Here is a 22,467-nt window from a genome sequence, read left to right on the forward strand (position 1 = left end):
CTTGGAAACAAGCAATAGTTAATTAAAAGTATTTGTTAGAAATATTTCAGCCATCTCTACTGACTGGTAATGGAATTACTACATTACACAGTTTAGAAGAGAAAACAAACTATGACAACTTTATATTTTAAACATAAAAGTTAGGAGGTGCAAATTTGTAACCTTAATTTTGCAGCAAGATAGTCTTTTGCATTTAAATTTTAAAAAGCAAAAAAATTAATGCAGAAAAGAAAAAAATAAAAATAAAACAATACACCTTGAAATTGCTGCTCAACTCTACTTGTTTTAACACGCAAAAGTCTACACGGTGAACCCAACACACAAACACATTTTGGATCCCCATTAAAGTCAGTGATGCTCTGTTCAGGTGCAAAGGCTTGTTAAGTGGATCCGCTTGTGGGACTGGGGCCAATATAAGTACAAAACCCCGAGATGTTACACTATTATCTCCACAATAGCACACATATGCTGCAGGAAATAACTACAACCTGATAGAAATGAAACATTTTACCTGCACAAAAGTGAAGATATGTACACTGCAACCTAAATAGCTTGCAGGATCTGAAACTTGAAGCCTGTTTTCTCTGAACTCCCCAGAGTTTTGCCTTTGATATCGCCAGAGGCAGAGTCGGATCCTATGACTGAGGCTGGAGCAGCAGAGGAAGTTAAAATTTCAAACCTGGCAAACTCCCTCTTGAGAAACACTCACCAGTAAAGCCTCAACTTCTAAAGTTTAGCTGTTTTCTAAGATGTGACCTAATAACTCAAATGAAAAAAATACACTGTTCCTGCTATTTTCATGATTAAAAAAATACCCAAACAGCTCTTTGAACTCAGCAAAGTAACTGAAATTGTAAGTTAAACAGAATTTCTGAGGATGTTATATACAAGCGATAAAGAGGGATCCATGGTGAAAACTTCGGAGAGAGTTTATTACAAGCAGTAAAGACTAAACAACACTGAGGAATATCTGAAAGATTCACTGGACCAGATCCACAAAAGATATTTAGGTATATTGAAATCAATAGATTTGAGGATCTGTGGCTAACAGTCTCTGAGTCATAACGGACTCTGTAATATAGCTCAAAGGAGAGGTAAAGCTGCACAGATGATTTTAGTTCAATTGTTTAGAATTCATCCACCAACTACTCACAAAAGAATAAAAGCTCCTATGAACAAGGCCCTAAAAGAGCTTTAAAACATTGTTCTCAAAGCGTAAGTTCTTGTAAACATCTTCCCTATAGCTCTATGTACTCCTCTACTGGGGATCAGGTGGTTGCTGCTTATTAAGCTACTTAATTAAGCATTACCGGCAGATTGCTTGAAGCTAGTTGCATCAAGAGGTTGCATTCCCCTGCAGTCCCAAGACCCTTTGCAGGGACGTCTAACTGAGGCCAGGTCCAGACTAGAGCTTTAAATCGATTTAAACAGCATTAAATCGATTTAACGCTGTAACCGTCCACACTACAGGGTACAGAAAATCGATTTTAAGGGGCCCTAAAATCGATTTCTGTACTCCAGCTAAACGAGAGGAGTAACCCTAATATCGATTTTTTTAAATCGATTTTAAGCTAGTGTGGACGGAAACCGAAGTTAATGGCCTCCGGGAGGTATCCCACAGTGCACCAGTGGCCGCTCTGCACAGGTAAAGGAACTCTACTGCTGGCCAGGTACACAGGAAAAGCCCCGGGAACTTTTAAATTTCATTTCCTGTCTGCCCAGCGTGGAGCTCTCAGCAGCAGAGATAACAATGCAATCTCCTGAGAACAGGAAAAGAGCTCCAGCATGGAACACACAGGAGTTATTGGATCTGATAGCTGTATGGGGAGAAGAGTCAGTACTTTCAGAACTGCGGTCCAGTAGACGAAATGAGAAAACCTTTGAAAAGATTTCTAATGCCATGCAGCAGAGAGGACATAAAAGAGACTCGTTGCAGTGTAGAGTTAAAGTGAAGGAGCTCTGACAGGCGTACCAGAAGACCAAAGCAGCAAAGGGCAGGTCAGGATGTGGCCCCAAAACATGCCGCTTCTACGAGGAGCTTAACGCAATATTAGGGAACTGCGCAACAACAACCCCCCCTTGTTTGTGGATTCAGAGGTGGGGGTAGTGATCTCTGCCACTGCTGAAGACTTAGAGGACGTCGAAGATGTGGATGAGGAAAAGGAGGAGGACGAGACAGCAGAGAGCACAGAGCATTCAATTCCCCCTAACAGCCAGGATCTTTTCCTAACCCTGACAGAAGTACCCTGGCAGCCCTCTCAAGCCAGTAGCCCAGAAAATGAAGCTGTGGAACTGTCCTCTGGTGAGTGCACTTTTTTAAATTAAAAGCATAGCTTGAAAGCAAGCGTTTTTTACTGAGTGATTTGCCATGAGTGCTTGCATGCAGTAGCTGGAATTAGAGTTACTGGAACAGTCTGTTAACATGTCTGGGGATGGAGCGAAAATCCTCCAGGGACATCTCTATGAAGCACTCCTGGAGGAACCCCAAAAGCCTTTGCAGAAGGTTTCTGGGCAGGGCTGCCTTGTTCCGTCCGCCATGAAACGAAACTTTACCACGCCATGCCTGGAGCACGTAATCAGGTATCATTGCATGACAAAGCCTAGCAGCGAATGGGCCCGGGGACTGCTGGCATTCAAGAAGCATAATTTCTTTTTCTCTTTCTGTTATCCTCAGGAGAGTGATATCGTTCATGGTCACCTGTTAGAAATTAATGTACTTTAGTAAGGGAACAGAGATGACCATTCTTTCGTGTCTGCTGTATTGCTCCAGTAAATGAAAATCTTTCCTAACATTTAGCCCTGTGGGGGATGGTAGAATGCTAAACATTCCCACGGGGCGGTGTCTCCAAGCACTTGGGCAGCATGAATCATCGCTAGTAATTGCCATGGCAGAGGGGGGAAGGGGTGAGGTGGAAGGCGTTAAACCTACCTCCCAGTACAGCAGAGATGCAGATTGTGGTGGGGGCATTCACTATTGCCTTCTGCTGAACGTTTTCCATGGCTTAAGAAAAGAATCCAGTGTTTTTCCTTTAAGCACTTTGCCTCCAAAGCGTGCAAGCTACCTGATAATAGCAGGGGGTGCAGGGTAATAAAAGCCATTGAACGGTTCACTGCCATTTCACTTACCATGTTCTCCAGACACAGTTTGTGTGCTCCCCTGAACTGCGTCTGAGCTGATATCTCAGTCCACAGCCGCAAGCAATAAGTATTAAAAGAATCCTAAGGCGACCTTGTAGCACAGTTACATGTGCTATGTACGGTGAATAGTGCAGTTCACTGTGAAAGAGTATAACCATTGTTCTGTGAAATGTGTCTCTTATGATTCTTCTATCACTCTTTCCCCCCCACCCCCCACACAGCTGCACATTTCTCCAGCCTCCCTTCTCCTGTCTGACGGGAAGGTCAGATAAGGAGGCTAAGGAAGAAGAGGACACGGGAGGAGATGTTCACAGAAATAATGGCAGTAACCCGTTCTGAGAGAGCTCATCAGGGGGACTGGAAACATTTGGTCGCAAAGTACAGGGAGGCTGCCAGTCAACGTGAAGACAGGAGGGACGCTAAAAATGATTTGTGGCGGGAGGAAGATCAGCGTTGGCGGGCAGCAACGCTAGAGCTTCTTCGTGATCAGACTGACATCCTCCGCAGTATGCTGGAAGAGCTGCGGGGTTACAGAGTGCCACTGCAGCCCATGTATAACCTCCCTCAGTATTCACCGTGTCCCACTCCTTCCAGAACCAGGCGTGTAAAAACGCGTGGGGGAAGGCTTTCTGCAACTGCCCACTCCACCCCCGTGGACAGTCCAACCAGAAGGCTGTCATTACATTGAAACGCCCTTTATGTCATGTTTCTTCCCTCCTGTACTCCTCCCAAACCTCTCCCGTGGTACCTTTTCATTTTTTTGACTCTCAGTGCATGCTATTGAAAGGCAGTGTGAGGGTGGGTTGTTAATGATAGTAAGCAAGCAGTTCTGGAAGGCTGCAGGGAAGCTATCTTGCAGCATCAGGAGTTAACACATGGGGAGGTGGGTAATAAAGGGGAAATAAACACAGCAGTCACACCGTACCATGGACCATGATAAATCTTGTTTTCATGGCTTCTCTGATGTGCCTTTTTTCTTACCTCCCTCCCTTCCTCCTTTCAAACCTCCCTCCCTCCCTTCCCCGGAAAACCCCGAGGTATGAAATTTCATTCAGAGGCTTGATAAAGCAAGCATGAGGGTTGGTTGCTTAAAGGGACTGACTTTTAATAATGAACACAATTTTTTAAGCATGTAATAGTAACTTTATTGGAAGGGTGCAGGGAAGCTTGCTTGCAGCAGCAGGAGTCAAGACATGGGGAGGTGGGTAATAAAAGGGAAATAAACATAGCAGTCACACCGTTCCCTGGTCCATGATGACACTTCTGGGCTCCCTTAACTACCTTTGTGTTCCCTTCCTCCCTCCCTCCCTAACCCTAACCCTTTACTATTCTCCCCCCAAAAAACCCCAACTTATGTAATTCTATTCACAGGCTTGTAAATGCAAGAGGGAGGGTGTGTTGCTTACAGGGACTGTCTTCTAATAAAGAATTCAATGTTTTCTACAGACAGCAACTTTACTTTCCGTAAGCAAGCAGTTCTGGAAGGGTGCAGGGAAGCTACCTTGCAGCAGCAGGACTGAATACATGGGGAGGGTGGTAATCAATGGAAAAGAAACTCTGCATTCAAACTGTACCCTGGCCCATGAGGAAGCTACTTTTCAGGGTTTCTCTGATGCGCACAGCATCCTGGTGTGATCTTCTAATTGCCCTGGTGTCTGGCTGCGCATAGTCAGCGGCCAGGTGGTTTGCCTCAGCCTCCCACCCCGCTATAAAGGTCTCCCCCTTACTCTCACAGAGATTGTGGAGCACACAGCAAGCAGCAATAACAAAGGGGATATTGGTTTGGCTGAGATCCGAGAGAGTAAGTAGCGTTCTCCAGCGTCCTTTCAATCTGCCAAATGCACATTCTACGACCATTCTGCACTTGCTCAGCCTGTAATTAAACAACTCCTGACCACTGTCCAGGCTGCCTGTGTATGGCTTCATTAGCCAGGGCATCAAGGGGTAGGCTGGGTCCCCCAGGATAACTATAGGCATTTCAACATCTACAACTGTTATTCTCTGGTCCGGGAAGTAAGTCCCTTGCTGCAGCCGTTTAAACAGAGTACTGCTCCTGAAGACACGAGCGTCATGAACCCTTCCTGGCCATCCCATGTGGATGTTGGTGAAACGTCCCTTGTGATCCACCAGGGCTTGCGGCACCATCGAAAAGTACCCCTTGCAGTTTATGTACTGGGTGCCCTGGTGCTCCAGTGCCAATATAGGGATATGGGTTCCATCTATGGCCCCCCCACAGTTAGGGAATCCCATTGCAGCAAAGCCATCCACTATGACCTGCACGTTTCCCAGAGTCACAACCTTTCGTAGCAGCAGCTTAATGATTGCTTTGGCTACTTCCAGCACAGCAGCCCCCACAGTAGATTTGCCCACTCCAAATTGATTACCGACTGACCGGTAGCTGTCTGGCGTTGCAAGCTTCCAGATGGCTATTGCCACTCGCTTCTCCACTGTGAGGGCTGGTCTCATCCTGGTATTATGGCGTTTCAGGACAGGGGAAAGCATGTCACAAAGCTCAAAGAAAGTGCTCTTACGCATGCAAAAGTTCCGCAGCCACTGCGAATCGTCCCACACCTGCAGGACTATGCGGTCCCACCAGTCAGTGCTTGTTTCCCGTGCCCAAAATCGGCGAGGAACGGGTAGAACCTCCCCCATAACCATCAGGAGCTCCAAAGCGCAGGGGCCTGCAGTGTCGGAAAACTCGTTCTCCAAGTCCTCATCACTGTCGTCCCCGCACTGAAGCATTCTCTCTTGCATTTCTGTCTCATGGTTCAGCATGGATAGCACGAGAATGCGTGAACTGTTTACAGCATCCGCGATCAAGGATAAGAGCTGACCAGGATCCATGCTTGCTGCAAAATGGCGTTTTCTCACTGCAGCCAGTAAAAAACGCGCGAAGTGACTGTCTGCCGCTTTCAGGAAGGGAGGGGATGAGGCTGTACCCAGAACCACCCACGATGGGAATTTTTGGCCCCATCATGCACTGGGGTAGTAACCCATAATTCCAATGGGCAGGGACCCCTGCAGGAACTGTGGGATAGGTACCCAGAGTGCAACGCTCCGGGTTTCAATGGATGCCAGGGAACATGGACGCTCAAGATCGATGTAAGTCGCCGTAGTGTGGACGCACAAAATCGATTTTATAAACCCTGCTTTATAAAATCGATTTTGAAACCACTGATTTTAACCTGTAGTGTGGACGTGGGCTGAGAAAGAAAGAGTTTTAACTCCATGTTCCCCAAGCACAATAATAGGGGTCCACCAATCTTGGCAGAGTCCTTTTACAATCAAAGGAGTTACAATACAGTTATTACCATTTCACTGTTACCCTATCTGTGCAGCTTAATTAATTCACTGTTGAAAATTAGGTGGTTAGTAACAAGTTAAGGAACAAGGACTGACAAATTTGACTTTAAAATGCCATGTGATTATAATTACACATTCCCTATGAAAATACCCATTTATTTCTGTTTTATTCATTCACTTAGAGAAGCAGATAGAACAAAACAAGCTCTCTTTCTTTTTAGTTTCTCAAGTTGCATCACATGCTTTTTCTTCCCATGACTTATTTCCAGACATGGTTTGTGTCTTATCTTTATCCCTTACATCTCTTTTATCTCATGAATATCTGCAAACTTTCTAGAATACAGCTTCAGACTGATATTATGCAAACAACTTCAGTTTATTGATTTCCCCCTCCTTTAGTGTTTTTTGTTTTTGTTTTAGTGAATGTAGTGCTTCTGAAAGATGACAGTCTGTTTTACAGGCCTGGGAAATGAAGTTCTCTAGCCACAAAATAGGTAAAGCACTCGTTGTAACAATGCAAGCTTCTCCATAATAGTCTGTCATATTAATAACTAGGGGTGGGAGAAATACCAGATTCAGATTCAATTTGTATGCAGATCAAGTGGTAGTTAATGCATTCTGAATCACTCACACATAGTTTTAAAAATATAAAGATAGTGATTTATCAAATGATGTGTCTAGGTTACTATGCCAAATCCTGTAATCGATCTCTGAAGGTTTAAAAGTAACTAGTCAGGATTTGGAACGAGGACTCAATTTTAATTCTGATTGGAACTCAATGATTCAAAAGAAGAACAGTATTATCTTGGAGTTTTTCTTGGTCTGTGATCCTAAACTTGCACGAACTGATTACAAAGTAGGCAAAACCATAATCACTTAGAGAATCAATTGATGGCCTACTCCATGTCAGAGCAACAAAAATGATTAAAGATCTAGAAAACATGACCTATAAGGTAAGACAGAAAAAACTGGGTTTGTTTAGTCTGGAGAAGAGAAGCCTGAGAGGGGATATGATAACAGGGAAGGAGGGAGAAACATTTTCTTCGTAACCTCTGAGGGTAGGACAAGAAGCAATGGGCTTAAAGTGCAGCAAGGGAGGTTTAGGTTAGACATTAGGAAAAACTTCCTAACTGTCAGGGTGGATAAGCACTGGAATAAATTGCCTAGGGAGGTTGTGGAATCTCCATCATTAAGGATTTTTAAGAGCAGCTTGGACAAACACCTGTCAGGTCCCCAATGCAGTGCCCGTGGCGCCATGGCACCCTCCGAGGCATTTATGTGCACCCGTGTGAAAGTAGTGACACAGTGTGAAAGCAGTGCCCAGCAAGGGAGAGAAGCTAGAGATACTAGTGACACAGTGTGAAAGTAGTGCCCAGCAAGGGAGAGAAGCTAGAGACACTAGTGACACAGTGTGAAAGTAGTGCCCAGCAAGGGAGAGAAGCTGCAGCCCCGCGCCTGCCAGGGACAGAGAACTCCGGGGCTGCAGGCTGCGGGTGCCAGTGTTCTCTGTCCCATGCAGGCCAGGGGCTGCGCCTCCTCTCCAGCTTCTCTCCACGCTGTCCAGAACTGCCAAAAAAAAAAGCCAAACAAACAAACAAAAAAAAACCTACTCGGACTCTACTGCCCCAAGGATGGATGGACTGCCGACCCTTAGCATGTGCCTGGAGCCAGCCCTGTATGTGAATATTCTTCCACTGCACTGATACTGCTGCTTCCCCGTGCTTTGCGATTTATTATTTTTTTAACATTTAGCCATTTCCAAACTAATCATGGCTCTTTTTACATTCGCATCCATTTAAATCTGAGTTGAGAAAGAAGAAAATTAATCAACTCAAATCAAACCTATCTGCACTATACAAGATATCTGTGATCACCACTGATGGGCCACCAGCAATGATGGGCAGCACCAATGGATTCATTGCACTCTGCAAAAAGAATGAATCCTTTCTGAACTTTATGTCTTATCACTGCCTTATCCACCAACAAGCTTTGTGCGTCAAAGTTCTTTCTTTTAAACACATCATGAATGTTGTTATAAAAGAATTAACTCTATTGAAGTGAAACCTTTACAACACCGACTTTTTAAGGCCCTGTTGGAAGATGTTGATGACAAACAATCTGATCTTATCTTGCACACAGAAGTACGATGGCTGAGCAAAGGTAAAGTTCTTGCACATTTTTTAAGCCTAACTGAAGAGATCAAAGAATTTCTGAAGTCCAAAAATCAGAACTTAGAGCAACTAGAAGACTCCAGCTGGTTAATGGACTTGGCTTTTCCATCTGACATCACTGAAAAATTGAACATTTTAAATCTTGAGCTCCAGGGAAGAGACAAACATGTGGCTCAAATGATAGGTTCTGTAAAATCATTCAAAGCAAAACTGATCTTGTGGATGTCACATATGAAGATGAAGTCTCTCATACATTTCTCAAGTATGAAGGAAATGGTATGTGACAGTGATTTTTACCCATTACCATTTGTTATCCATATTCAAACACTTCTGGAACAATTTGAAAAGAGATTTCAACAGTTCACCATCATTGAGCCTGTAGTTGCCTTTCTTGTGAATCCTTTTACTTGCCAAATGAGGTAACAGAAATGGCTACATCAATTGCGAGTCTCAATCAATTAAGAACAGAAGATGTGGAACTGGAGATTTTGGACCTTCAAAATGAATTGTTCTAAAATCCTGAACAACAGATGAAAACTTTTGGAATCTGGTTGACCGAAAAAAGTTTCCCGCCTTAAAAAATGTAGCATACAAAATAAAATCTTATTTCAGTTCCACTAATCTATGCAAAGTTCTGTTTTCAACAATGAACATCATAAAATCAAAATACAGATCTCAGCTTACAGATGCCCATCTTGACGATTGCTTATGAATGGAAATACCATCCTACTCTCCCAACTACGAAAAACTGGCTGAATAAATGCAGTGCCAAAAATCACACTGACTTTATTAGAAAAACCACATGAATTAATGACACCTATTTTCCATTAAGTGCTGATGAGCGTGCATGATTAACTTATGTTTAACTTTTTTTCGTATTTGTTTGTTTGTTTATTGAAATCTAAATACAAATAACAATGCAAAGAATATTTTTAATTAACCATAACTGGCTATCTATGTTAAAATAAGAATAATAAATATATTTGGACCAGCAGTTCAACAATGTTTTATATATAGGACTGAAATATTATTAGCCTCACTTTCTGCTACAGCTAGTCTACATTTTTCCAAAAAACTGTCCAATCAAAAAATAATTTTACTTTTTTTAAATAAATAAGATGAAAAATGTTTATGATATTTATTTTGTAAAAACTCCTTAATTTTTCTTACAGGTAGATAAAAAAGAGCAAATTCACATGGTAAGGTGAAAGAGTAATTGCCGAATATTTTAATCAATACCTTTTACATGTAAAATTACCTTTTTTATTTTATGGATTCATATATTATGTAATATTAAATATGATTTTTGTATTATTTAATGTACAAATATAAAATAAGCCTTGAAAAATTGTTGGCACTTGCCACACTCTTCTGAAAACATGAATATGGTACTGGCCACAAAAAGGTTAGGGACCACTGATCTAGATAATACTTAGTCCTGCCTTGAATGCAAGAGATTAGACTAGATGATCTCTCACAGTCCCTTCCAGTTCTATGATTTCATTTATGCATAGAAACTAATGCCAAGGTTTGACAAGATACTATCATGTAGAATAATAATTGGAGATGTACCAATCTCCTACAACTGGAAGGGACCTTGAAAGGTCATGGAGTCTAGCCCCCCCCTGCCTTCACTAGCAGAACCAAGTACTGATTTTGCCCCAGATCTGTAAGTGGCCCCCTCAAGGATTGAACTCACAACCCTGGGTTTAGCAGGCCAATGCTCAAACCTCTGAGCTATCCCTTCCCCAACCATAGCTATATTCCAGCCAGTATAGTGTATGCAACATGCAAGTTAGCATTTTTATGAAAACCTAAACTTTTGAATGTTCTTACCATTGTTTTATGTTTCAGTTGCTACTATAACAAACCTTTTCACCTTACTGTGAACTCTGTGTAACAATGAACAAACCAGTGTACATATGACTGAAACAGGATAAACAAAAGAGAACAGTTGTAATCAGAAAATAATAAATATTTATATGATAAGCATGTGGGAGACATTGCCTGGAGGGTTTCCTCTATGGTCATGAAGATGAAGCCAAAAGGGAACAATAGAAAAAATAACAAGTACAAGTAGGGAATGGGTGAAGAGATGACTAATGCTGCTAAGTGCTGGTTTAAAATAGCTTGAAATCTGTAGAATTCAACAGAGAACACAACATGATGATTCACATAAGTACTGCACTCAGTAAGTGAACCTCTAGATTGCAAGAACTGCATGGCAAGAGCCTGGTGCAATTTATGTTCATGAAATGCCTCACAATTTTTTATCTAATTAATAACAACAATAATATGTAGTATAGATAATGTTTACATACTAGAAATTCTTACAAAACTTTTCTTCACTTGACAAATTACATTATACTCCTAAAGTAGATTTAAAATAAAATCACACCATGTGTTTAGGCCTGATTGTGAGCTCATGCCTAAAAAGTGAATGTTGATGTAAAAAATTAGGCCTAATTGGTGAACAAAATAATGCAGGGATGAGCTATTCCACTCAATGCTCCCTTTTGGGGTCCTTAAAGAAAGAGACTTTGGGGCCAAAAAATTGGCTACTGGAGTGAACTTCTCATGGCTACTGTTCCCACAGTATCTTGGGATTCTGGGCCTTCATCATCCTATTCTGATCCGTCCAGGCCAGAGAAAGGAACCTAAATGACATTGCCACCTCTATAGGCTCTGGCTGAATCCGAAATACCACCTGCAATGTGAGACTTTGTCTCTCTCTCCTCACTTCTCATGTGTCCTTTTCCTTCTCTACCTTATTTCTTCTCTTTCCTATCTCTCTTTTTCCTTTCACTCTCAGAATCTGGCTTAGCCAGCCAGGACTGCACATTTTGCAACACTGTTGTAAGCCTGTGACCAGAACGAGGCGGCTAAAAGCAATGTCCTAAAGATCCTGAAGCTGGTATAAGTTTGCCAGGTCTCAGAGGGCATGTCTATACTGCAATAAAAGACCCACATCAGCTGACTCAGGCTTGTGGGACCTGGCCTGCAGGGCTATAAAATTGCAATGTAGACATTTGGGCTCGGATTGATGCCTGGGCTCTGAAACATTGCAAGCGGGGAGAGTCCCAGAGCCCAGACTTCAGCCCAAGCCCAAATGTCTACATTACAATTTTATAGTCCTGCAGCCTGAGCCCAAGTTAGCTGATCCAGGCCAACAGCAGCTGTGCCATGTTTTATCGCAGCGTAGACATACTCACAGTGACTGATAAGACCACGTGTTGTGTCTGTGTTTTTCCATTAGTGAGGGTCAACTCCAGGCACAGAAGCTACATTTTCTGTCCTTGCTGTTCTTTTCTCTCCCCTATTTGTGTTTGTCTTGTTTTGTCTTTGAGCCAACAAATGGGATCAGACTTTAACAACTGCAGCAACAATGACAGCTCCAGCCCATCTCATCTAACTTCTCTTCTCCCCAAAAATGGAAGTTATCTTTAATGTCATCTGAGAGTATGTCTATACTCGCAGATTTACATCGCTGGCAGTTACAGTGCCATTCAGAGAGCGTTGAAGGGAAACCACTGTGGTATGTTAACCCTGTCAGCTGCCTGCACAATAGCGTGTTCACACTTGCTGCACTTGCATTTGCAACGGTGCACTCTGGGCAGCTATCCCACAGCACATCTCTTCCTCTTTTGCCGCTAAGAATTGTGGGAAGGCAGAGGGGGTCGCAGGGTATCCTGGGTCCTGTCCCAATGCCCCATGATGCATTACTTCATATCCCAGAAATCCCTATGCTTCCGTCCGCTTTTGGTGCCATCTTTCAACCGTTTGTGTACTGCACGCTCTGTCTCTTCAGTCTGCAGGAATGAATCCCGCACTGTTGACCAATATGCTGCTTGCTCTCACTAAAACGTCATGAGAGGCAGTGGACTTATTCCTTAAACTACAAAGGCAAGAGGAGTTCTATCATAAACCTAGTCCCAGATTTGGACCTTAGCGTCCAAAATATGGGGGTTAGCATGAAAACCTCCAGCTTAGTTACCAGCTTGGACCTGGTAAAGCTGCCACCACCCAAAAAATTAGAGTGTTTTGGGGCACTCTGGTCCCCCCAAAAACCTTCCCTGGGGACCCCAAGACCCAAATCCCTTGAGTCTCACAACAAAGGAAAATAAACCTTTTCCCTTCCCCCCTCCAGGTGTTCCTGGAGAGATACACAGAAGCAAACTCCATGAATCTAAACAGAGGGAGTCCACCCTCTCTATTTCCAGTCCTGGAAACACAAGCACTTCCCTCTTCACCCAGAGGGAATGCAAAGTCAGGCTAGTAAATCTAACACACACAGATTTCCCCCTGACTTCTTCCTCTCACCAATTCCCTGGTGAGCACAGACTCAATTCCCTGGAGTTCCCCACTAAAGAAAACTCCAACAGGTCTTAAAAAGAAAGCTTTATATAAAAAGAAAGAAAAAGTACATAAAAATGGTCTCTCTGTATTAAGGTGACAAATACAGGGTCAATTGCTTAAAAGAATATTGAATAAACAGCCTTATTCAAAAAGAATACAATTCAAAGCACTCCAGCAACTATAGACATGTAAATACAAAAGAAAAAAAAACAATAACCCCTATTGTTTTTATGATCTCTGTACTCACAACTTGGAAACAGAAGATTAGAAAGCAGGAAATAGAAATCCCCTCATAGCCGAGAGAGTACAGGCAGAAGACCCAAGAACAAAGGACTCCCACACAAAGTTCCCTCCACCCAGATTTGAAAAGTCCTGTTTCCTGATTGGTCCTCTGGTCAGGTGTTCCAGATCACTTCTTTCCAGGTGAAAGAGATGTTAACCCTTAGCTATCTGTTTATGACAAGTTCAACACTGATCTTGCCACACATAGTAGCTACAACACGAGATTCCTTGTGGCATTCACAGAGGTGCTGACCAAAGTGGAATGCTGTTTTTGGGCTCAGGAAACAAGCACTGAGTGATGGGATCACATTGTCATGCACGTCTGGGATGACAAGCAGTGGCTGCAGAACTTTCGGATGAGGAAAGTCACATTCATGGGTCTGTGTGATGAGCTCACCCCAGCCCTGTGATGCAAGGACATGAGAATGAGAGCTACCTTGTAACTGGAGAAGTGTGTGGCGATTGCACTGTTGAAGTTGGCTACTCCAGACTGCTACTAATTGGCCGCTAACTAGTTCAGAGTGGGAAAGTCGACCATAAGACTCATGTTGACAGAAGTGTGCAGGGCCATTAATTGCATCCTGCTCGGAAAGACCGTGACTCTGGGTAATGTGGATGGCATTGCACAAATGGGTTTCCCTAACTGCAGAGGGGTGATAGATGGCACGCACATTCCAATTCTGGCACCAGACCACCCAGTCACTGAGTACATTAATTGGAAGGGGTATTTCTCAATGGTTCTCCAGGCACTTGTGGATCACTGTGGGCATTTCACAGACATTAATGCAGGCTGCTCCAGAAAGGTGCATGACACATGCATCTTTTGGAACACTGGCCTGGTCAAGAAGCTGCAAGCAGGGACTTTCTTCCCGGACCAGAAGATCACCATAGGGGAAGTCGAAATACCCATTGTGATCCAGGGAGACCCTGCCTACCCTTAATGCCATGGCGTATGAAGCCATACATGGGGCAACTTGACAGCAGCAAGGCATGGTTCAACAACAGGCTGAGCAAGGGTAGAATGACAGTGTGCTTTTGGCTGTTTAAAGGCCCGCTGGCACTGCCTATATGGGAGGCTGGACCTGGCCAATAACAATATTCCTATGCTTATAGCTGCATGCTGTACACTCCATAATATTTGTGAAGGGAAGGGTGAAAGCTTCACTCAGGGCTGGATCTGAGGCTCAGCGCCTGGAGGCTCAATTTGAACAGCCAGAGACCAGGGCTATTAGAGGGGTGCAGTGTGGGGCCATAAGGATCAGGGATGCCTTGAGGCAGCAATCTGAAGCTGAAATCCACTAATATTTGTTGCTATGCTCGGGAGTGCAGTGCTTATAATGCTAGGAGGTGATTGTGATTGGTGCAGATGATGCACTATGAAGGTTTAAGAAAATTGCTTGTTGCTTTGGGCTCTGTTTGCTTTCAATTAATGGACTAAAGATTGCTTTCAATCAAAAACAACCGGAGGAAAGAGACAAAAAAACACGTCAGCACTGTGAGAGATGGGACAAGGGAGGGTCCCAGGAGGAGGTGCGGTCCCAGGACAATTAAAGATTTGTGTATGTCCAAGTGTCATATGCAACCTTATCCTTTGAGTACAGTGCAGAAGGTACTGTACTTCAGCAGGGCTAAACTGTAGAGGGATGGGTTTTGAGTACAGTGGGTAGTGGGAGTCTTCAGGGATGCACTGTGACGGGGGAGGAGGGGAATGCAGCAGGTACAGACTGGAGCCAGGAGGTTGGTAAGAGTGCATTGGCAGTGTCTGGGAGCCACACGGGAAAGAGTTTTGCATGGTGCTCCATAACTTTTAAGACCTGCTCTGTGGCCTCATTCTGGTGTGCCACGTTCTCCTTTCGGTCCCTCTTCTCGCTGTCCTGCCACCCCTTCAATTCCTGTTTTTCAGCTGAGGAGTGTATCATGACTTCACGCAGAAAGTCCTCTCCAGTTTTCCGTGCCCGCATTCTAATTCTGCACAGCTGTTCAGCCAGCAATAACAAAGAGAGAGGCTGGGCTCCCAAGGTCATCTCTGTGAAGCTAAAATTTTAAAACATTTTAAAGAAGCAGTATTGTTTGCATCACACAGACCACTGATTCAGTGATTTATAACACAGCCACTATTCACATACCTGTCACTAACTGGCTGACCCCAGGCAAGCACACATGAGCCACAAGACCCCCAAAATGGTGAATAACCACAAGGGTGGGGAAATCAGTATTCCAGGACCATACTGTACATTGGGCATGTGGCTCTTAGGGAGAGCCAGCACTGTGGGGGGTGCGAGCGGGGCTTATAATCATTACTGTCTCCACATTTTCCACAGGCTGTGTTTGTTATGGAAGATACCTTGCTGCTGAGGGTGAGCAGAGAATCAAGGGAGGGTCTTCTCCAAGACTGCAGCTTCCACCCTGGCCCTTATGTGGCTTGCCTGTGTGCAGCAATGGTCTCCTCCTCCCCCCCCCCCAGTAACGGCAGAGTGGCATGGGAAAGCTACCCTCAATAGAGCAAGAAACAAAGCAGCTCTGCCAAAGAACCTATGGCAGCAGATTGCCCAGTATCTCCATGAGAGTTTTGTGGAGATCTCTGAGGCATATTCCCGTGAAGTGAGGGAGTCAATTAACATTCTGTTTCACCGCTCAGACTAGGCATGTGGTGGTGCGCGCATCATACAGACACAAAACTGCTTTCCGCAACCCTCGTACCCACAACAACTCACTTCAGCAATTCCCAAAATCAAAGCCACTTCCCAGGGGCCTCCTCTCCTGTTTGCGTTTCGTCAAGATCTGACAGCTATGACTGGCTAGCCTCCTCCAGGGTAGAGAAAGAGCTCCAGGCTGCATGTATTTCTGACCCCCAAGTCATCCTCGGCCTCTAGGACCCTCTCCTCCTCCAATCCTCATCCAAGATTTCCTCCTCCTGGCTCAGTCCACTCTCAGCTGGCATGCGAGCCAATGAAGTATCCACAGTGGCCTTCGCAGTGGAGTTGGGGGTCGCCACCGAGTATTGCGTCCAGCTCTTTGTAGAACCAGCAGCTTGAGGGCGCAGCACTGGAGTGGCAGTTTGCCTCCTGTGCCTTGTGGTAGGCATTCCGCAGGTCCTTCACTCTGACCCTGCACTGCAGTGTGTCCTAGGTCTGGTCTACACTATGCGTTTAAACCAATTTTAGCAGCGTTAAACCGATTTAACGCCGCACCCGTCCACACTACGAGGACCTTTATATCGATATAAAGGGCTCTTTAAATCGGTTTCTGTACTCCTCCCCAACGAGAGGAGTAGCGCTAAAATCGGTATTACCATATCAGATTAGGGTTAGTGTGGCCACAAATCAACGGTATTGGCCTCTGGGCGGTATCCCACAGTGCACCACTGTGACCGCTCTGGACAGCAATCTGAACTCGGATGCAGTGGCCAGGTAAACAGGAAAAGCCCCGCGAACTTTTGAATTACATTTCCTGTTTGCTCAGCGTGGAGCTCTGATCAGCACGGGTGGCGATGCAGTCCCAAATCCAAAAAGAGCTCCAGCATGGACCGTACAGGAGATACTAGATCTGATCGCTGTATGGGGAGACAAATCTGTTCTATCACAGCTCCGTTACAGAAGACGAAATGCCAAAGCGTTTGAAAAAAATCTCCAGGCTACACAGTGCTGCGTGACAAGCGTAACGGAAAGCCAAAGAATCAAATGGACGCTCATGGAGGGAGGGAGGGGGTACTGAGGACTCCAGCTATCCCACAGTCCACAGCAGTCTCCGAAAACTATTTGCATTCTTGGCTGAGCTCCCAGTGCCTGTAGGTTCAAACACATTGTCCGGCGTGGTTCAGGGTATAGCTCGTCAATTTACTCCCTCCCCCCACCACGTGAAAGAAAAGGGAAAGAAATCGTTTCTTGACTTTTTTCAATGTCACCCTATGTCTACTGAATGCTGGTGGTAGACGTGATGCTGCATCAGTGAAGAGCAGTATTTGCTCCTCTCCCCTCCCTGGTGGCAGACAGTACAATATGACTGCTATCCGTCATCACCATCAGCCCGTGAGTGCTCCTGGCTGGCCTCAGGTGAGGCTGGCCAAGGGCACCTGGGTAAAAATAGGAATGATTTTTAAAATTTTAAAAATGATTCCTGGTCATTCCCAGTAGATGATACACAATGGCTGGTAACCGTCTTCATCATAGCCACTGGGGGCTGAGCTCCATCAGCCCCCTCCCTTTCTGGTGTAAAGAAAAGATTCTGTACTGCCTGGACTATTATAGCAGCGGGATGTTGGGCTCCTCTCCTCCGCACCGTTTAATGTCCTGCCTGGACTGTCATAGTACCTGGAGGCTGCTTCCCCCTCATTTTATCTCACTAACAAGTCACTGTTTCTTATTCCTGCATTCTTTATAACTTCATGACATAAATGGGGGGGACACTGTCATGGTAGCCCAGGAAAGTTGGGGGAGGAGGGAAGCAACGGGTGGGGTTGTTGCAGGGGCACCCCCCGTGAATGGCATGTAATTCATCATTTCTGCGGGATCTGACACGGAGCAGCTATGCTCTCTGATACACTGGTTCTCTAGTACACTTGCCCCATATTCTAGTCAGGACTGACTCTATTTTTAGAAACCATAAAGGAAGGATTGACTCGGTGAGTCATTCCCAGTTTTGCCTTTGCGCCCCTGGCCGACCTCAGCCAGGGGCACCCATGATAGCAGCAGACAGTATAGAATGACAGATAACCATCATCTTACTGCCAATTTACAATGGCAGCAGACGGTACAAAACGACTGATAACCGTCTCTGCTATCATGCAAAAGCAAACAAATGCTACTGTGTAGCGCTGCAGTAACACCTCTGTTAGCAGCATCCAGTACACATACGGTGACAGTAAAAAAAAAAGCTGAATGGGCTCCATGGTTGCCGTGCTATGGCGTCTGCCAGGGAAATCCAGGGAAAAAGGGAGCGAAATGATTGTCTGCCGTTATTTTCCCGGAGGAAGGAATGAGTGACGACATTTACCCAGAACCACCTGCGACAATGATTTTTGTCCCATCAGGCACTGGGATCTCAACCCAGAATTCCAAGGGGCCGGGGAGACTGTGGGAACTATGGGATAGCTACAGAATAGCTACCCACAGTGCAACGCTCTGGAAATCGATGCTAGCCTTGGACCATGGACGCACACTGCCGAATTAATGTGCTTAGTGTGGCCGCGTGCACTCGACTTTATACAATCTGTTTTACAAAACCGGTTTATGTAAAATCGGAATAATCCCGTAGTGTAGACGTACCCCTAGTCATGGCCCCTTTCTATCACGCATCATGAAATCTGTCCTACGGCTGGAGCACAGCTGGGACTGGACAGCCTCCTCTCCCCAAATGCTGATTAGGTCCAGCAGCTCGGCATTGCTCCAAGCAGGGGATCACCTGGTGTGTGGAGCAGGTGTGGTCACCTGGAAAGACGCATTGAGACCACTGCACGTGCCACTGAGCAAACAGGAAGGGTGCTTTCAAAATTCCCAAGGAATTTAAGGGGTGGGGCTCACAGTTGGTCACCTGAGGGCAGGGCAGTAGAGTTCAAACTGATGACCAGAGAGGTGAGAATAGACATTGTGGGACACCTCCCAGAGGTTAATCGCAGCGCTGTAATCAACCATGGTGTTTACACTGGCATCACAGCACTGTAGCCCCAGCACAGTAAGCTCTATGCCTCTCGTTGGGATGGTTCTTCTACAGAGCTGCAACTGTGCAGTTTCTGCGCACTAAGTAGCTCGGCAGTGTGTACACCTTGGGAGTTACACCGCAGAAAGCTGCTTTACTGCGCAGAAACTTGCCAGCAGACAAGGCCTAAGAGACTGTCAAAGATGGAGGTGGAGGAGAGTTCTTTCTAAAAAAAACTCTCCAGCTTAAGGGAACACAGAATGTTGTTAAAATGAATCTTATTTAATACTTTACATTTTAAATATGATAAGTGTTTTTCCTTCTTTTCTCTATCTTTAATAAAAGCTTAAAAGGACTTGTAATGGTGTGTTTGCCTGGTACACAGCAGGCTGAAGTTTCTGTATACCAAAGCCGTAACCTTGTTTAAAACTGTTTAATGGTAGACAGACACCTTTAAATTCTTTAGATATTCCATCTAAATTAAAAACAACAGGACTATTGTAGTGCCCATGAAACTCAAACAAAAGAGCTTTTTGTTAGAAAACAGAGTGCTGCTTACAAGTTGCTGCAGTACTTGGATCATTTATATGCTCTGGGGGGATATTGCCAAAGCCTACTGTAAGCTTTACTGCACTATATGCTTTAAAACAATTTATTTAAAACAGTTTTTTCTTCATTTCTTTGTTTCCACATAATTTATACAGTATAATGGGGACTTGTCTTACTGTACAAATGAAATGCTTATGCTGCTACCAAAAGAGACAATTTCCTTTGCATCTCTGGCCTCTAAAGTTTCCTTTGCTGAGTCATGTCAGCTGACCAGTCACACTCGAATACATGTCAGATTCTGTCTTATCAGGGAGCTGAACGGAAACTTTTCAAGCAGCTCAACCTAATGTGGTTAGGTTGTTGAACAAAAATGTAATATATTCTTTTTATATGGATTTAGTTATCCATATTACATCATGTGCCCTGCAAATGTTTAAGAACAAAAATTACTGATGCACAACATATGAATTCTTTTAATCACTCTAGCTTGCCCTACAAACAGAAAACATGATTAGAGCTTACGTTTTTTTTTCATATTGTGGAGAACAAATTAATGTCCTCTATTTTTTTTCTGCTACTCAGTGAATGATTTACGGTTTGTCCTCTCTTACATTTTCTTTTTCTAATCTAATATATTCTTCCCCAGCCCTTAAGGTTTGCAGTCTACAAAACAGGGATCTTGATCCTACAGCCCTTGAAATAAACCCACAACTTTATTTCTTGCCAGCATGTGACCCTTAATGTCACCCATTTTGCCTCCAGTTGTATTTTCTGCACTGACTATTTCAGAGACGTTTACAGCCAGGAGAAAAATACACTGCAAAAATGTTTCAGTCGGCAATACACACTGCTTGTTGCTTAAGACCATAGTGACCAAGCTTCGGTCAGATTATGGAGCTAAAAGGTAATGGGGACTGCTGCTGCTGTGTGCTTTGCTCCATGATTGAGGCATGATCCTTATCTTCATCTTTAAAATAATTCTTATTTTCTAAAGCTTGCCTAGTCTCAACTCAATTATACAGTACTGTACTATTATTTTTTTAAAAAATCAGTTTGCAGCTGGGGAGGGTTGCTTAGAAGGTGCATTGAACTGTTCTAGTACAAGGTGAGGTCTCGTATAAAATGTTAATCTTAATAGAAAAGAAGCTGCAAAAAATAGTTTGGAAGACAGGAGGTGGACAAAAAAGAAAAGAACAAAATAGGAGAGGAGGAAGCAGATGTAGAAGGAAACACCATTAGAGATAAAGTAAAAGATAGAAACAAAATACTAAGGATGTGGCAAAGACTCTTATGATCTTAGAAATCAGCTTTTTTCTGAGACCTGAGTATACTTGCAAAAAAAAAAAAAAGTGTTACCCAAAGGGTCATAGAATCTGAAGGAAGAACCTTTTTCTGTGATGAGAAAGAATAACAATTTCTTTGCAGAACTGGAACTTTTAGTTCTATATTCCTCTGTATTTGTTAAAAGACCAGGAGTACTTGTGGCACCACAAGTACTCCTGTTCTTTTTGCGGATACAGACTAACACGGCTGCTACTCTGAAATCTGTATTTGTTGACTCTTTCCTCAACTGCGGAAATGGAAAATTCAGCCTCTTTTGAATGCTCTGATAATTATCTTGTATATGTTAGCAGCTGGTTATCATAACAGTTATCTGTCTCTCACAGAAATTTAACAGCCCTGCTCTTATTTCAGTGAAGACATACCGTCTCTTACTTTTAAAATATTTTGCACCTTCAATCTGAGGTACTCACCATGTTTGGCAAGCTTTAATGAATTAAGCCTGTAGATTAAGGTTGTTTAATGTCCTGGTAACTATTATCATCCTTTACTTACAGATGGGTAAACTGAAGCACAGAGAGGTGATGTTATTTTCCCAAGCACACACAGGAAATCTGTGTAAGAGCCAGGAGTAGAGTCTATTCTAGTGTCTGATTCTTCTGGATTTACTCTTGATTTACACTATCGTGAAAGACCGTAAATCCCAAGGTCTCTGAATTGTTAGTTCAGGGCTTTGACCAAAAGATCACACTGCTTCCTATTGTCTTGTACTGAATTACTCACTACTTCCTAAAGCCCCGTTAAGCCCTTCTGCTTACATAAGTGAAGGGGACGCTACCTAAATAGAACTCATCCTGAGTGCAGAGAAAGGGGAATAGTGCCTTTTCCTGGGTCTCTGCACAAGCTTCTCTCCTGGACTCCCATGTGGAAGGAGCTTCACAAGATGTTGGGTGTGGAACTGCAAAAGGAGGAAGATGGAGGGTTTCTCTGCAGACTTTCCACCCGGAATTAACATTACTTGAGGCAGTGTTAACTCCTCCAGAGTCCCCTCTGCAATTACTGCTAAGTAGGCAAACAGACACAAGATCAGGGATATCATACTTTCTTTTGGAACCTTGCTGCTGGCAGGAGAAGGCCAGTGAATGAGTAATCCATACAGGACAGCTGCACATCCATGGAGTTGGGGCTTTCCTTAGATCATGCAGCTGTACAACACTGAAAGGTTTCACCTTGAATCAACAACATTGCCCCCATGCTCCACCCACCAAGAGTGACACTCCCCTGGAAATGCCATGAAGTGAATGTGCTGGGGTTTTCTGGCCATTCCAGAATCATTGGTATCACTCTGTCATCAGTGAGGTATCAAAAAACTTTAATCAATGGTTTTCCTATATTACCTTCCAAATGCTTGTGTATGACTCAGGCTTGTCAGTCAGTCCTATACACTCTTTCTCCAGCAACGTTTCACTTAGCTCCTTCCCTGATCATCTAGGCAAGGAAAGAACTACAATTTCACTTTCTTGTCACCTTATGTACCAGGGCTCAAGTTGAGCAACTACATTCTCCCACAAGATGTATTATTTTATTGCCAAATAATAAAAGTAACTGTATATTGGAATTGCACTTATATTTGATAAGAACCAGAAGGCTGATATTTCAATTTCAACAGAGGGTGGTGACATGATTCCTCAAAATATGCTACCTTTCTGAAACTTTAAAGGTCAGTGGCATTGTGATTTGTTATTTCAAGCCT

Source organism: Gopherus evgoodei, chromosome 11, assembly GCF_007399415.2.
Source record: "Gopherus evgoodei ecotype Sinaloan lineage chromosome 11, rGopEvg1_v1.p, whole genome shotgun sequence".
Classification (NCBI taxonomy): domain Eukaryota; kingdom Metazoa; phylum Chordata; order Testudines; family Testudinidae; genus Gopherus; species Gopherus evgoodei.